The sequence below is a fragment of the Cimex lectularius genome, unplaced genomic scaffold, assembly GCF_000648675.2.
Source record: "Cimex lectularius strain Harlan isolate CLEC.00 unplaced genomic scaffold, Clec_2.1 scaffold200, whole genome shotgun sequence".
Lineage (NCBI taxonomy): Eukaryota > Metazoa > Arthropoda > Insecta > Hemiptera > Cimicidae > Cimex > Cimex lectularius.
This window is the reverse complement of record NW_019392893.1, coordinates 790,254-806,857: the sequence shown is the minus strand read 5'-3', so window position 1 is coordinate 806,857 and position 16,604 is coordinate 790,254.

Below are 16,604 nucleotides of genomic sequence, written 5' to 3'. Positions count from 1 at the left end.
TTCGACAAAAACAAACATTTGTAAGTATGTCGGGTACGGGCCGCTGGTTTCGAACCTTGGACTTTTACCTTGCCGTGATGAGCGCCGTGTCAACGCCTTAACCGTTGCGCCCCCCTCCTATAAAAATTAGTTATTAAAATTTTAAATATTGCAGATTAGGACTTTTATTCAAAGAACTTGTGTTTATGTATTTGTGCTATAAAAATTGTTTTTACGTAGGGTTAATTCAATAAGTAACTGAATATGAAACAGATTTTTTAACATCCTATTTATGATTAATCTACAAACCTACTAAACTTGCCAAGTTTCCTAAAAGCTACCGCCCCATCAGACTATTACCTCTCAAAAATTTTTGAAAGACTATGCTGCCAAAACTTCTACACTATTTATCACAAAATATTCCCAATTTGTTTCCGTCCTCAGCATTAATGCCAACTACAGCTTCATAGAGTAATTAACACAATTTTAAAACACAAAAGAAACAAATCTATTTGTTAACACGCACCAAGCCTTTGATAGTGTCTGACATTCTGGACTTCTGTTCAAAATTAAAGAGGAACTGGCAGATTTGTGAAATCATATCTTAGCAATAGAACTTATAGCATCATACACGACGGCGTCACTTCGGTAACAAGATCTAGCCGAGTCGGGTTCCTCAGGAAAGCATCTGGGCGCTTTTTAATTCGTGCTATCCGTGCATCCCCAAATCTAACTTGACAACGACAATCATTTTTGCAGTCGATCTTGCCATTCTAAGTCTAACAGCTTCTAAGCAATCCCAAAATCTTGTTAACAAAATTGCTGACTGGAATCAAACTGGCGTATGAAAGTAAATCCCCAAAAGTCTACCCTAGTTGCATTCGTCTATCGCAGATGACGTGAAACGACACCGATAGTCATGGATGCGGACCTAAGTTGATTCCTTCAAATATTTAGGGTCACACTCGATAAAAGATAGACATATTCAAAACATCAGTGATCTCAATAAATCATTTTCTAATTAAATTTGGGGCGAAACCGTCTTCTGAAACCCATTGTTTACAAGAATTCGTCACTTTCATTCTTCAACAGAAGTTGTTAGCTATCACTTTTCCGTCCCAATTGGTAATATGTGAGTATGCACCACCTTTCCTGGGGTCTGCAAGTTTAAAAAGACTCTAAGGCCACCGAAATCAAGTTCTGCGGATTATCACATATGCGCCTTGGTATATTCACCGTGAACAAAATATACCATACTTCGCCGAAGTGGTAAAAGAAGCCATAGTGAAGTAGTATCAACGCATAACTGAGCACCCGAATACCATCTTTACTGATTTTGTCCAGTTGCTGCCGCGAACTCAGAAGGTTGAATATTATGTTAGACTTGGTTAGGTGATCGTCTCAAGTAATTGGACATCTATGGTCGGTCTATGTTGATATGCAATGACGATTTGTCCATAGTTTTATACCAAAATGGATTGATTACACTCTTCAATGCTCTATTTTGAATAAGTTGCGTAAATTGACAGCCTTTCTTGATGCAAATATAAGAAGCGGTCTGTTGTATCAAGAGGAAACCTGTGGTGGACGACCCCCTAACATTATTTAAAAATTTGGAAAATAAACTGGATGTTGAGCACTTATTTTTTCTCGTCGTGTGTACATCGCAAGTGTGTCCATTCAACGACTTGGGAACGTAATTTGCTTCTTTACCATTGGGCCGGTTGGAATATGTAGTATTTTCATATTGTCCTCATGTACCGATTCTTATTATTTTTCTTTCAGACTTATTGGACCTACGCAATTGTTGACTTCAAGAGATCAAGTTCTGTTGCATGCACCGTCGCTTGTCCATCACGCTTAATGACGACACATCTCTAAATATATCCGTAGAATTTTCCTTGTTTTTTTTTGTTGGTTTGTGGTTCACTAGCTTGGGCCGGTCTGAACTCAGAATAGTTATCAGGCTTATTCTTGGGGAACGGCTTTTTTGGTCGTATTAGTCCTTTGATAGAAATTACAGGCCTTTGCTGGGAATGCTTTGATTAGGACGAACTGAAAGACCCCGAGGGAGTGCTTGGCAGATTCATAGTGATGACTTACATGCCATTATATTCTCAATAAAGAAACCTCAATTTTTCCGCAGTAAACCTTTTAAAAATCAATCAATTGAGTAAATCACAACATTTCACGACGTTTTAATTAATTTTTTTCCCCTAGGTGTTTCTTTCCGGGATGTCACAGGGAATCACTTCGGGCGAACACTCACCAATTTGTAAATGTCACTGTAACACTTACGGAACTGGTTTGAACGGTTCAGAAATCACAACCTATTGGATATTAAAGAGAATCGAAATACAAATCTTCGCAACGATGAGAGGGTTTTTTTCGTGTCCCAAATCATTATTGTAGCTGGAATGCAAGATTAGTATAAAAAGATTTGTTTGAAAACTAAAAGTACAAATAAAAGTGCTTCGTCATGGCTTTATTTTGTCTGTGACTAACTCGGCGTGAAGTTTATTAATAGTTCTTATAATCGGGTCTCATAAGGTACAAGGGACGGAAAAGGCCAGGCAGCGGGCAAATAAAGGAATGCGGAGTGTATCGGAGTTGGATCAGTTGTGTTTTTAAAAGGGAAGCCTCCTGTTGAAGTCTAATCCGATGCGACGGTTCCATCCGAGCGTTCCGACGGACTAAAAACACTTGTTGAAGTAACCTTAGCCGACCCCTGTAACATGATGTCCACGGCTACCCTTCGTCCGCGATACCCACCACCGAAAAAAAACTTGTACCATAATTGGCCGCCGACAACCTCTTGAGGTCTCCGCTCGAGAGGAATCGCTTTCTGAACTAACATAAATAGGGTAAAATAAGTTTTGCTAGTCTGTATGCTGGAGCCGGTTTGTATCGGAGTTGATCGGTAAGATGGATCAAGGATCAGTTTTGAACTAAGAAAGTATATCTTTCCGCATTGACAATTTATTTGATAGTGGAATTGTTTGGTCGATTTTTTGAGACTTTTACAATATTTTGACTTTCTTTTATGCTTTATTATTTACACGTAATGGTTAGTTGCAAAGTGTCTTTTCCGATGTCATGTGGATCTGGTCAAAGCGGAGCTACTCCGTTTATCTGTGCAGTTTAGACAGTTACTTCATGTCTGGGCGATAAGCTGTGTGAACTGCGCAATTTAGACGGGTTTTCACGAACATCATAAGTTTGTGCATTACATTAGGACCTTCTTTGGAAACGATAACCTGCGTAGTTTATGCAATTTATCGTTCACTTTGCCCAGTTATCGTCTGGCGTCTCGTCTTTAAACATGCCCAGATGCACTTTTAGCATTTATGGAAGGATATTGGTCATGAAAACTTCTGCCAGGAACGAAAGCGTAGCAATTAGTCTCGCATGAGGTGATATTGGTTTTCTCAAAACCCCATATTTATATGTTGAGGAAGTTTGCCCAATATCATTTGAAATATATATTCTTAGTAATTTCTAAAATCCACAGCGTTTTTTCGTTTTCTCGTTCTCTTAGTAAAAAAAGCCAACAAACTGTGGCTCTTCTTTTTCTGTTACCCATTGTCACATCGCCAAAAATAACAGTACTGAAAAAAATGGACATCACTGAGGCGAAAACTGAGATGGCCTATACACCCTCAGTTCAGTTAATTGCACAGATTTTTACACAGTTATTTAAGACAGATAACTGTTTAGATAAACTGAGGTCTGATATGATAAACTGAAGGTGTGTAAACCCCCCCCCCCCAGAAAGTGTCTTTTCCGATGTCTGTGAATCTGGTCTTTGTCTGTTTTGAAGAATAGCTTTGTGTTTATGTATGACTTTTCTTTATTAAAGTTGGCAGTATTGGACTGCGTGTTGAACCGGCACTGGGTCTACATTCGCGGGTTTTGATGTTACTCAAAGCGTTTCGGCTTTGCGCATCTTCAGTGAGAAATTGGCTTGTTTAATAGATTGTTTGTAAAATACTCATGTTGTACCTTTTTGCGTGCTTTTTTTTGTTTGTATTTTTATTGGTTATTGATGTTGAATTTAAACTGTATTATGTGGGTAGCTCCAGTCTGCTCGTATGATGTAGTGGATGAAGTATATGAAGTATTGTAAATTGATTTATAGAAATGGTATATTTTCATCAATTCCAAAGGCAGTTTAACTCAGTTTGCTGCTTTTCACCGTGTAATAAACCACTTTATGTTGACGAGTATGTTCTCGAGTTGAACGGTCTCCGGCCAGATCCGGCATAAGTTTGTGGTTCAGAAGAGTAGTCCATACGAGAACTGTACCTGCTTGGGCGGCCGATTAATCATGTGTTAATTGGTGCGTCCGTCGTTCTGTGAAGTCAGGTTGATGGATGGAGTTCAGGGCAATTACCAATTAACCGAATTAGATGAACAGAGATCAGCTCGAGGAATCGCCGATATGAAATATTGGCGGCCTCTTGGCACTTCGATTGCAGTCATAATCCGACAACGAGCCGAAACAAATAGTTCAACACTAGTTTGACTGGAATTTACCCATTATTAATTACCGCCATCCAAAAGAGTCATTAAGAGATTTATTACAATCGGTCAGTCATTTCCCGTCTGATTTGCCCACAGAACTTAATTCAATAATTAATTATTTTACCTTTTTATATTCGATACTTTATTGCAACGATTGTTATAAACTACATCCATTCGTATAAAAAATAATTAACAAAATATGAATACAATACTAATTACTAAAATACACAGATTCGAGAATTTTCGTGATGCAAACGCGTTATTTCCGAAGTTATGGGTATACTTTTACTGCGAGTGTACTGTTTCGTAATCTTTGCTTTAGTTACGCATTATTTGCTTAAAATGGCCGTGTCCACAAAATAATCATAAAATAGGAAATATCTTTGATCAAAAAGGTGGTGAAAGCAGGATGAAAGTCAATTATATCAACCGATTTCCAACAAGGATTTTTAAACAGCTAATCTAACAAGTGTCACGTTATTTATCTTTGTAATTGAAACCATTGATTGTTATTAATAACAAAGAAGAACAAAGTCTATTCAAAAACCTTGCAGAACACATTAGCACAAACATTATTATTCAGAAATCGTTAGATGCGGTCTGGTGTGATGTACGTTTCAGAAAAACATTTTCTTTATCGTGCCAACGTTTCGATCTTTATTGAGATCATCTTCAGGGCTCAAAGTGTTTGTCTTATGTGCAATTGTGCCATTCTTGCGTGTCGAGTTGAGAGTGCCAGTGTGGCAAGAAGACAAACACTTTGAGCCGTGAAAATGATCTCAATTAAGATCGAAACGTCGGCACGATAAAGAAAATGTTTTTTTTGAAACCTACATCACACCAGACCGCATCTCCCGATTTCTGAATAATTATCGACTAACGGTCGCTAACCACCACACATTTAGCACATTATGTTTTGTCCTTATGATGCCCCAGGGCAGAGACGAAAAAGCACATCAGAGGCCGTTCGCAGAAACAAATAGTAGTACTATTAAACCCTCGGAAACATACTTCACAACATGCTATAAAGCCTCAACGGAGGAACACTCAAGAGGAAGAACACAGGAGAGCATCAGATACAATGGCTCCAAAACAAACGAAGGAACCGGACCGGGCATTTTCTGTATAAGCCCAAAACATGAGCAATCAAACTCATTATGGAAGTACACTTCGGTCTTTCAAGCAAAAATACATGCCATTAATGCTTGTGCCCGGGAAAATCTTAAAAGAGGTTACACTGGAAAAAAAATCCTCATAAGATGTGATAGCCAAGCAGCCATTAAAGCATTAGTATGTAAAAGAATCACAAAAATTAGTCAGTGAATGCATCCAAAATCTTCAAAACCTGGGGAAACACAACAACCTGATAATATATTGGGTGCCAGGGCACAGAGTAATTTTGGTTATCGAGAAAGCAGCCAGAGATCTGCAAGACCATGATGTTTCAGGATGTATAGGGTCGTATTTAAAATTTTGACGTTGAACTGGGCCTGAGGTACCTTGTATGTTTTTTCTCAAAAAAAGCTAAAAATTGGAAACTAGACTAGAAAATATTAAACACGCATTTTTGTTTGTTTGTTATTGTCATTAGTTCAAGAGAAATTCAGCCGGGCCATCTAAAAAGGACACTGTATATTAATAATTTAAAATAGTATACAGTGTATATTAATATAATATTAATAAAATATATGTATATTAATAATAATAAAAATTTTTAATATTTCAAAATTTTTCTTATTGTTAGTTACCGAGAAAATGACCAGGATAGGATGCAATCGAGTTAAAATAAATAATAGAGTCTTGAGAGTGCTTTGTTTTATGTATGTCGTTAATTCTGGTGTTTGGCTGTGTTAGTGTGGCATTTGTGAAGTTGAAAATGTTTTTGATGTGAGTAGGAAATACCTTGTGTTGTCTGCATTTCAGGAAAAAAGTTCTCTGATTGATGGCCGATGCAAGTTTCTTCTCATTGTTGGCACTCTCAACACGACACGCAAGAATGGCACAATTACACAGAAGACAAACACTTTGAGCCCTGAAGATGATCTCAATAAAGATCGAAACGATGGCACGATAAAGAAAGTGTCTTTCTGAAACCTACATCACACCAGACCGCATCTCACGATATCTGAATAGTTAAATATAAGAAAGGTCCTTGAGACCTAATTTTGCGAGTAAAAATAAAATGATAAATTCAAAATCTCTCTCTCCCTCTCTCTTTCTCTCTCTGATCTCTCCTTCTCTCTCTCTTTTCTCCCCTCTCTCTTCTCTCTCTCCCTCTCACTCTTTTCTCTCCTCTCTCTTTTCTCTCTCCCTCTCCCTTTCTCTCTTTTCTCCTCTCTCTCTCTCTTCTCTCTCCCCTCTCTCTTTTCTCTCCTCTCTCTCTCTTTTCTCTCTCCCTCTCTCTTTCTCTCTCTCTTCTTTCTCTCCCTCACTCACTCTCTTCTCCCTTCTCTCCTCTCCTCTCTCTCTTTTCTCTTTTCTTTCCTCTCTCTCTCTCTCTCTCTCTCTCTCTCTCTTTCTCTTTCTCTCTTTCTTTCTTTCTTTTTCTCTCTCCCTCGCAATTTCTACAATTTAAATGCAAATTTAAACATTGAACAAGAAAACTCAACATCAATCTTCAGAAGAAAAATGATTGACTATTTGTTAAATAACTTCCGACTGAATAAATAAATACTTGTAATATAAAGTCGCTTCTGATGCACTGTAAATATACTAATTATTCAATTACCTATTAATTTATTCACATTATATTGCCTTATTAATTGCATTATTTAACTTATAGAATTGACATATATTAAAATCGCACAATTTTTTTATTTAGTAAACTAAGAATTATTGTTATTTACTTAAGTGCCTGATGAAAAAAAATGTTCAAGCCTAATGAATTTTATGACAGATTGTAGTTCGGATTTATCACAGACACGTTTTTGGTTAAATAGATTCCACAAAGTTTTTTTTTTTTGGTTTTTTGACACATACATTAGTCGGTCATTTTAATCGATTTTAGTTTTCCTCAGTGTCATACGGTATTTGATTCTATACCTAGATTACTGTTTATTACACTGTATATAAAATGCCGGTGAAAGAGTGCGATTACTACTTTTTTCGGATCCGCAGGAAATGGGCCCTCGTTAGAAAGCAAATTAACAGCCTTATAATCAGCTGGCTTTCGCAAATAAACGTTGAAAGGAACTACAACAAAATCATTCCTGTCAAAATTTATCACTCATTATACAAAAATCAACGACCTTTCTACCAAATGTCTTTGATTATCGGAAGCAAAACGTGTCATTATCCAAGATAATCATTATTAGCCCGTCCATCCTGAAATGAAACGACTTACTCCGAGTTTCTCCGTTTTCGAAGGAGAAAAGATAAGCTTAAGTTGAAATCTGGTGTGACTAAGGCTAAGTTGTAAAGATAAAAAGGTTTTTTATTTCCAATAAAACTGGTTTAACATTCAATTTCGGATGTTTTTGGGATAATTGGGTGTCTATTTTTTCGTTTTTTAGTATTATTATTTATTTTAACTCGATTGCATCCCATCCTGGTCATTTTCTCGGTAACTAACAATAAGAAAAATTTTGAAATATTAAAAATTTTTATTATTATTAATATACATATATTTTATTAATATTATATTAATATACACTGTATACTATTTTAAATTATTAATATACAGTGTCCTTTTTAGATGGCCCGGCTGAATTTCTCTTGAACTAATGACAATAACAAACAAACAAAAATGCGTGTTTAATATTTTCTAGTCTAGTTTCCAATTTTTAGCTTTTTTTGAGAAAAAACATACAAGGTACCTCAGGCCCAGTTCAACGTCAAAATTTTAAATACGACCCTATACATCCTGAAACATCATGGTCTTGCAGATCTCTGGCTGCTTTCTCGATAACCAAAATTACTCTGTGCCCTGGCACCCAATATATTATCAGGTTGTTGTGTTTCCCCAGGTTTTGAAGATTTTGGATGCATTCACTGACTAATTTTTGTGATTCTTTTACATACTAATGCTTTAATGGCTGCTTGGCTATCACATCTTATGAGGATTTTTTTTCCAGTGTAACCTCTTTTAAGATTTTCCCGGGCACAAGCATTAATGGCATGTATTTTTGCTTGAAAGACCGAAGTGTACTTCCATAATGAGTTTGATTGCTCATGTTTTGGGCTTATACAGAAAATGCCCGATCCGGTTCCTTCGTTTGTTTTGGAGCCATTGTATCTGATGCTCTCCTGTGTTCTTCCTCTTGAGTGTTCCTCCGTTGAGGCTTTATAGGATGTTGTGAAGTATGTTTCCGAGGGTTTAATAGTACTACTATTTGTTTCTGCGAACGGCCTCTGATGTGCTTTTTCGTCTCTGCCCTGGGCATCATAAGGACAAAACATAATGTGCTAAATGTGTGGTGGTTAGCGACCGTTAGTCGATAATTATTCAGAAATCGTGAGATGCGGTCTGGTGGGATGTAGGTTTCAGAAAAACATTTTCTTTATCGTGCCAACGTTTCGATCTTTATTGAGATCATTTTCACGGCTCAAAGTGTTTGTCTTCCTGCCAGACTGGCACTTTCAACTCGACACGCAAGAACGGCACAATTACACAGAAGACAGACACTTTGAGCCCTGAAGATGATCTCAATAAAGATCGAAACGATGGCACGATAAACAAAGTGTCTTTCTGAAACCTACATCACACCAGACCGCATCTCACGATATCTGAATAATTATCGATTTACGGTCACTAACCTCTACACACTTATATTTAACGAGATACATTGAAATTATACCATATTATGGTATACATCGTATTCACAAATACAATATTTGTACAAATCAAAAGTAAAATTCTTTACATAATTATGTTTTCTTAGTTATAAATTAAACTAAATTAAACTGGATCTTAAAATCTTTACATATAGAAACAGAACCATGAACTACTTATAATTGTAGGAAATTATCATAAAAACTTATATAAATATTATAAAGAGGAAATGAGAGAAAAGAGTAGAGAGTGGAGAGATAGGTAGATGGATTAAGAGACAGGAGAGAGAGAGAGAGAGAGTGAGAGAGAGAGAGTGAGAGAGAGAGTGAGAGAGTGAGAGAGAGAGAGAGAGAGAGTGAGAGAGAGATTTGTTTTTCTAGTAGAGAAGTTGAGGAACTTATTTTATTTTATTGTTTGGCCTGGTGAGTGATTTTTAGAAAATTGCTAATTAGGAAATTTAAGTTGGCAAGGTTGATTAGGCAATATCATAATATAGTCCATATCAGTACCAATGTCCAATGAAAAAACAAACAATTAGCAACAGCACACTACAATGGCTACAATATAAGCGCAGTAAATAAACTAATAGAGGAAAAACATATGTAAAATGCAGTAAATAAACATAACATAGGAAACTGGCAAAACTATGATCACTATTTTGTTCAGCAAAACAGTTTTTGCAAACCTTTTCTTCGCTTTATTTGTCTTCATGTTTTTGTTGATCCGACCTACAGCCGTGCTCTTCCTCCTTTGATAGATACGCTACGTTATGATGGAATTAATTAAGGTTTTTAGTTGAGATAAAAAAGTCAATCGCACGAGCGGGATTCGAACCCACGAGCTATCGTGACCTCGGATCCATGTTATGATGAAAGTTGCGACTTACCTGTTGAGGCCAGCAGGCCATGAACCTGTAGTTTGGTCACCATGTTCAGTAGTCGGTCTATGGGAAATGGCGGAATGTCGAAATAGAATCGTAAACGACCGAATTACTTATTCTTTTTACCTCTTTGTTTAGATACTATCCCTAGGCAAAATATCGACAAAGTAAATAATAAAACTCAACAGGTTTTCTAAATAACATAAATAAATTCTAAATTAAATAACATAAACCTCCAGAATCCTGGCCTTTCGTTCTCAGGATTGATGTGTCGTTGGTTTCTTTGAGTGTGTAGGTGGATTTCTTATTTTTATGCCCGTTTGTAAACGAATCTGAGTGTGATGTAAGACAGAGCAATATTCGCATGATAATTTTGTCAATTTTACATCGGCCGTTGAGAAACACGATAAATCGGTCCGATGAATGGGGTAAATAACAGGGCCCACAGCGCCTCGGAAGCAAGAAGAAGCCGATCACCGAGTCCGGTTATGATTTGACACGGTTTGAAGGAGGGAAAGGCCGGACATGAAAAACCAGCGGTAGATTCTCTCTTCCCAGATAAGGGGCCCAATCTATACAATTTTTAACAAGCAAGTATGCGTGTCCCATGGCCGGCGGAATCTTAAATTGGCTGGTACCGGCTCGACGGCCTGAAAAAAACCAAAAAACAGGCACTGGAGACATTCTCAGCCCGGGCTCCCAATGTTTAAATAGGTGCTTTTTGCCTGGCGGTAATTATGCCATCAGCCTTCTTAGAAACGGCTTGTGTGGCCATTCGTAAAGAAGCCGTTGTACCTTGAGGAGCCAAAATCCGACCCCAGGCTTAATTAAAACCTTCGGCTCAAGTTCATAATGACCAATTAATCGTTACCATCCGGCATTCTGCAAAACACCCTTCTGAAATCTGAGCTCGAGATATCATCATTCGAACAGTATCATTTCCTTTTCTCAGTATTCATTTTATGCACCCCAAGTACAAAAAAAAAATTATCTTGAAAATATAAGACACATATTTTTCGCAATTTTGTCATACCAGATTACTATGATATATCATGAACGTATCACCGACAATTAAATTTTAGATTAAGTCGACAAGGTAAACAATTCAAACTGCTGATAGATATCCTTTGTGCAGGGTGACGAATTTTCTCTACCAACTCCCGCTGCTTTGTTCTGTCAGACACATTTCGACATTTCGCTGTTTTCAAAAATCGTTTACAACGTGTGGATTGTGACTGTCCGGAAAATAATGCAGGTTTTCGTGTTTTCTTTCAATTACACCTCTACATCATAAACTGTTTACGTTTGATGGATTATTCTTTTGTACGAATGCCAACACTTTTTAATCCTCTTCCAAACAAAAATGTCTGTATTCCTCAGCGGCATTTTGTAACTTGGAAATAATTCAGTCTTTTCTGTCAACGCGTGAATTTCGCGTAATTTTGTTTTATGAGTTTCTACCTGGTCGGAAATGTGCCCAAACGGTCAGAAACATTAATGACATCTGGGGCGATGGCGGTGTAAGTGAGAGCACCGTTCAGAGATGGTTTAAAAAATTTCGAGAAGGAGGAGTCCCCTTGATGATGATGTTTTGCGAACTTTATGTATTATTATATATTGTACTACAATTCAAAAATTGAGTTAAAATTGAGAAGAAAGTATTTAAAGATTAATACCCGGAAAATATCAGTTCTTTATCCCTATGCAATGGCGGATATGGTTCATGAACAAGATATCTTCCGAAGAACGATGATTAATTTGCATGTCAGTATTAAATCACGGTAACTAAAGAAATAAATTAATAATTATCAGTATTGATCATTGATTGTAGATCGTTTTTTTCCGAAGAGTTTTTAAATATCATAAAACTAAAACTATTTTGGAACAATCGGTTGGGGAATCATCAGTGTGTCACCTATTTTCTTCCAATCCATTGATACAAACACAAACATATACTCGGGCACAGTATGGCAATTTTATAAATGTACCACCATAAATTTAAGATGGAGGTCATGATACAAAATAGATTGAACAGGGTTTCCCAAACTTTTTAGCCAGCGGACCCCTTTCATTCAAGTATTTAAAATTAGATACTTATAGTATATGTAGTAAATTAAAGGTGTCTAAATTAGCCAGTCATTTTCTAATTATGTGTCGGAAGGGAATGCCACTATGAAAACAAACATTTAATTGCCTTACTTAACTTTACATACAAAATCCGGAACACAAATTGGACAGAATGGAATCAATAGTTATGTAAACCTCGAGCCAATTTCAAAAGCAATAATTTAAACATGAATGATTAATGAATTGATTGGAAGAGTGAGGTTGTTTTAGCATGCACAATTTGAATATGTTGGTTTTAATTTTTGATAACTGGAGATGGATTCGGTTCAGCATCTGGACAGCTTCAGTATTTAGTTATGGTGGCTGTTAGAAAATCCGAATACGCATGATTAAGTTGTGGCAAATACAAGACCAAGTTTTGCTTTTTCAACGAGCGTTTGAAATTTTATGTTTTCCAGTCGGAGTCAAAAATGGGGGTAAGTATCGGACTCGAAAGTAAATTTCAAGGTGGAGTCTGAAGTAATGTCTATCAAAACATTGGTATTTACTTGAAGATTGACTGGTTGGCTTTGTCGAAACAGAAGACGGTTTGACCACCCATTCATGGTCTTACAGGATTTTATCTCGAGCTGTTGGGCGCTAGTGCTCAAAGGACATCTCCAAACTTCGAAGATGTGAACATATTTCACCGATCAACAATCGCAAGCTCCAGTTTTTCTTTAAAAAACTCATTTAATATTGGAAAACACTCCAAAACTGGATTTATCTTTTGAAGGCGCTAACTTTCTCATTAGCATCGAAAGTTGTGATACTCTTCCCTTGAAAAGAAATACTCATCTCATTCATTTTAATGGTAATATATGATAAATACGACAGTATACATTGCCTTTTTATATCATTGAAAAATTTGGATAATTTGACATTGTGGTCCATCAACAGAATAAGATTCAGAACGTAATACCTGTAATCGGGAGACATTGCTTTCCCGTATACTCGGTCGTTGTTAAAAGGACAATGAGGATCTTTAACGTCCGCACCTAGCTTGTTCGGCCTTATCGGACGTTTTGATCATCAAGATGAGAGTTGACGCAGCTCCACGTGGTGGACAGAATGGTGTTACTGCTGCAGCATTGGTGTAGAGGCAGCTCAGCCCCGAGGGGCCAAGACAACCTCGCTCCCCGCTAGCCCATTCCGAGTGTTCGGGTCCGCATTAAGAATCGAACACATCTGTTACCCCGTAGTACAGATGGTTATGCACCCTCCCCCGTCTATGCAGACAGGATTTGGTACCCTAACCCTCGTGTGCTTCTGATAAGGCCCGAGGCCGACACGAGTACAGCTTGTGCTTTAGAGAGGTTGCCACGCCCACAGGGCTATACCATTATCTTACCCCCGGACACCCCCTTGTAACCAAGGGTTGGGAGAGGTCGCAGGGAAGAAAGAAGGAACCTGGATTGAGAAAGGGACGTGGATGAGGACACGAGGTACACCTTTCTTGGGCCCCGAGCCTTATCCACATTGTGCCACCCGTCGTCGTAATCGGGAGACAGCCACCTTATTTGTGTTTGGAGAATCAGGGCATGATAAAGCTTCCCATGTCGTCAGATAAAATTATGAAAAGTGAACTTTAATGGTTGCGACTTGATATAATTAATAATTTGAACAGTCTCATCCAAAACTTTCGTAAAAGAGGCTGGCATTTGTTTCATAGCTAAAGCATGTCTGTGGAATCACAATGTCTGCATAATAACATTACTGCAAAATAAAAACTCTCGTTTTCAGCACTCATTGCTATTAGTGTTTTAATTTTATTTATTCATTCTATGTTTATTTTTATATATATATATATAATTATTTCTTAAAGTTTCCCCAAGGGGTCCGCGGACCACAGTTTAGGAGGCCCCTTATTAAACTATTATTATTTTATGTTTTAAATTGGTATGACATTTGCTTTACATGGGTAGTACCACTTTTTTTTATTGTCATTTCGTTTAGTTTCTTGTCAATTACTAATGTATTTTTCAAAAAATTGCCTGTTCAATTAAAACACATGGGTGTGTGCCAGAAACAATCTGAAGAATCGAGGACGGACTTTTTTCCCGGCTGTATTTACAAGGAATGTTTTTTAAAAAGAAAAACCTGTTTTTTGACTTTGGAGAGTTGCAGACGGTAGCCTGTTAATAAGCGGTTTTGGTAATTCCTTTGGTCAAAGAGAACTTATCCGAGACACCATGAGTCGGCCAATGCGTGCGGCCTTTAAATTCACACATGGCTCTTCTTACAAATGGTGTCCACTATCAGATAACCCATCTCCTCGGGCTAATAACACGTGAATCCCGTTGTAAATAATCCCTGGCTAAAATGGTTCCACTTCGGATTGAACAATCAGAGGGACAGGAAGGCGTGTGGGCTAGGATCGGACACATGTAATTTCTTAGCCGAGACACAACAATGAATCGGCCCCTACCCACACACACGCGTTCATTCCACGTTATAAACGAGCCCCATGGGCTCTCAATGGGGTAATTAATAGGGTTGTAATTGTTTCCTATTTGTTCACTTCTGCCTTCATGCCAACCGGCCGGATGATATACGGGCTGTGACAAAATTAATAATGCGCCGACGATAAATCTGCGTCTCGTTAATACGCCGGGATTTACGTACGTTCCCAATCTGGCCTCGGGGACGCGATAAAAGATAAATTCTCAAGATTTCCTTCTGCCTCGGAAATATTTAACATCTTCAAAACGGACAAAACATGTAAAGGGTATCGTGTGCGATCAAAACCTAATTGTTACGCCCTTTTGGCCTGCGTGGTGCTAATTCATACCGTTGTGGATAGACCACCAACCCCATGAGGCCCCTGGGGATTTCGTCTTATCTGACGGGTACATCAGTTTGAAAACGAGCATGAATTGACAGTGATGGAAGCGGCGAGTTTACCGTTTATCAAAAGGGCAGTGAGAGGTGAAAACGTGATATCAACAGCTTGTCCTCTGTGAGGAGCCTGTTTTCGATACGTGTATCTCGTCGGAATCTTTAGGTGGTCTTTTTTCACACACCAAAAATTATAATAAATTATTTCATTCATTAGGCTTCGTGGTCCGATTGACCAAATAACATCTTTCAATTAATTAATCTTTATGTAAGGTATTGGTTTTGAAAAAAAGCAAAAAAGGACGGAAAATTCGAAAGGTTGGGTTGTGGTGGGAAGTTACTGTCCGAGTGGATCAAAGTCACGATAGCTCAAGTGGTAGAGCAGCGGCGTATTTAGCCGATGGTCGTGGGTTCGAATCCCGCTCGTGACACTGACATTTTTATCTCCACCGATATCTTACATAAAGATTAATTATTTCGTTTATAATATACACTAGGCTAAGATATGTGGTATCTCGTTGAGATCTGACGGGTGATGATAACTTAAAGTTGTTAAATAATATACTAACTGTAAATATTAGAACGTTAGGTTTGTTTCTTTCTTAACTGGAGAGTGCTACAATTGTTGCTTGTGAATCTGATGAATATTTAATTCCACCAGATCCACATCACCCACCATTTTATGTATAACTCTCTGTTTTGGCTCAGGGCAGAGTCAAGTAAACTTCGGCCTCTTATCTTGTACTTCCTCCGTTTCTAAATCCCATCATGTTTGATAGCCAAGCAGCCATCAAAACACTAAGCTCAAACATCTTTAGTTCAAAGATGGCGTTGAACTGAAGAACAAAGTCAGCCTATTCTGGGCCCAGAACATGTGGAAGGAAGGCCACGAGAAAGCGGACACTCTGGCAAGAAAAGGGTACTATACCGCCGATAGGACCCGAACCCTTTTGTATCATAGGAATCCACACTATCAATAAGTACCTTAGACAGAAGGATAAAAAGAAAATGAGCGCACAATGTAACTCCCTCATTGGGAGCAAATAGTCCAATAATCCAAGACCCTGCTAACAAATTTCAGAAGGAAAGAAGTAATAGAATGTATCAAGAGAAGCAGGAAAACTGCGAATCCTAACAGGACACTGACTAATCGGACATGTAAAGAAGATTGGCATAATCGAACACGGCAAATGCAGATTCTGCAAAGAAGCAGAGGAGACACCAACATACCTATTAACAAACAGTGGTACAACACTTGCCCACAGGAGGAACTGCTTTGGGATGCACAATATGACCTTAGAAAAATTCAATCACTGAAACCGTGCCTGCTAACCAAATTGCTTGATGAATTAGGACTCACCGGGGTGCTTATAGGACAGAACGAGGGATACAATAGCTCTTGTGGGCAAAAGGGTGCAGTATGTACATAACCTGACTAATACATTTACATCTACGTCGGCGAAAAGTTTGCTATATCGTTTGAAAGGCTAGTCAAGCTTGATATTC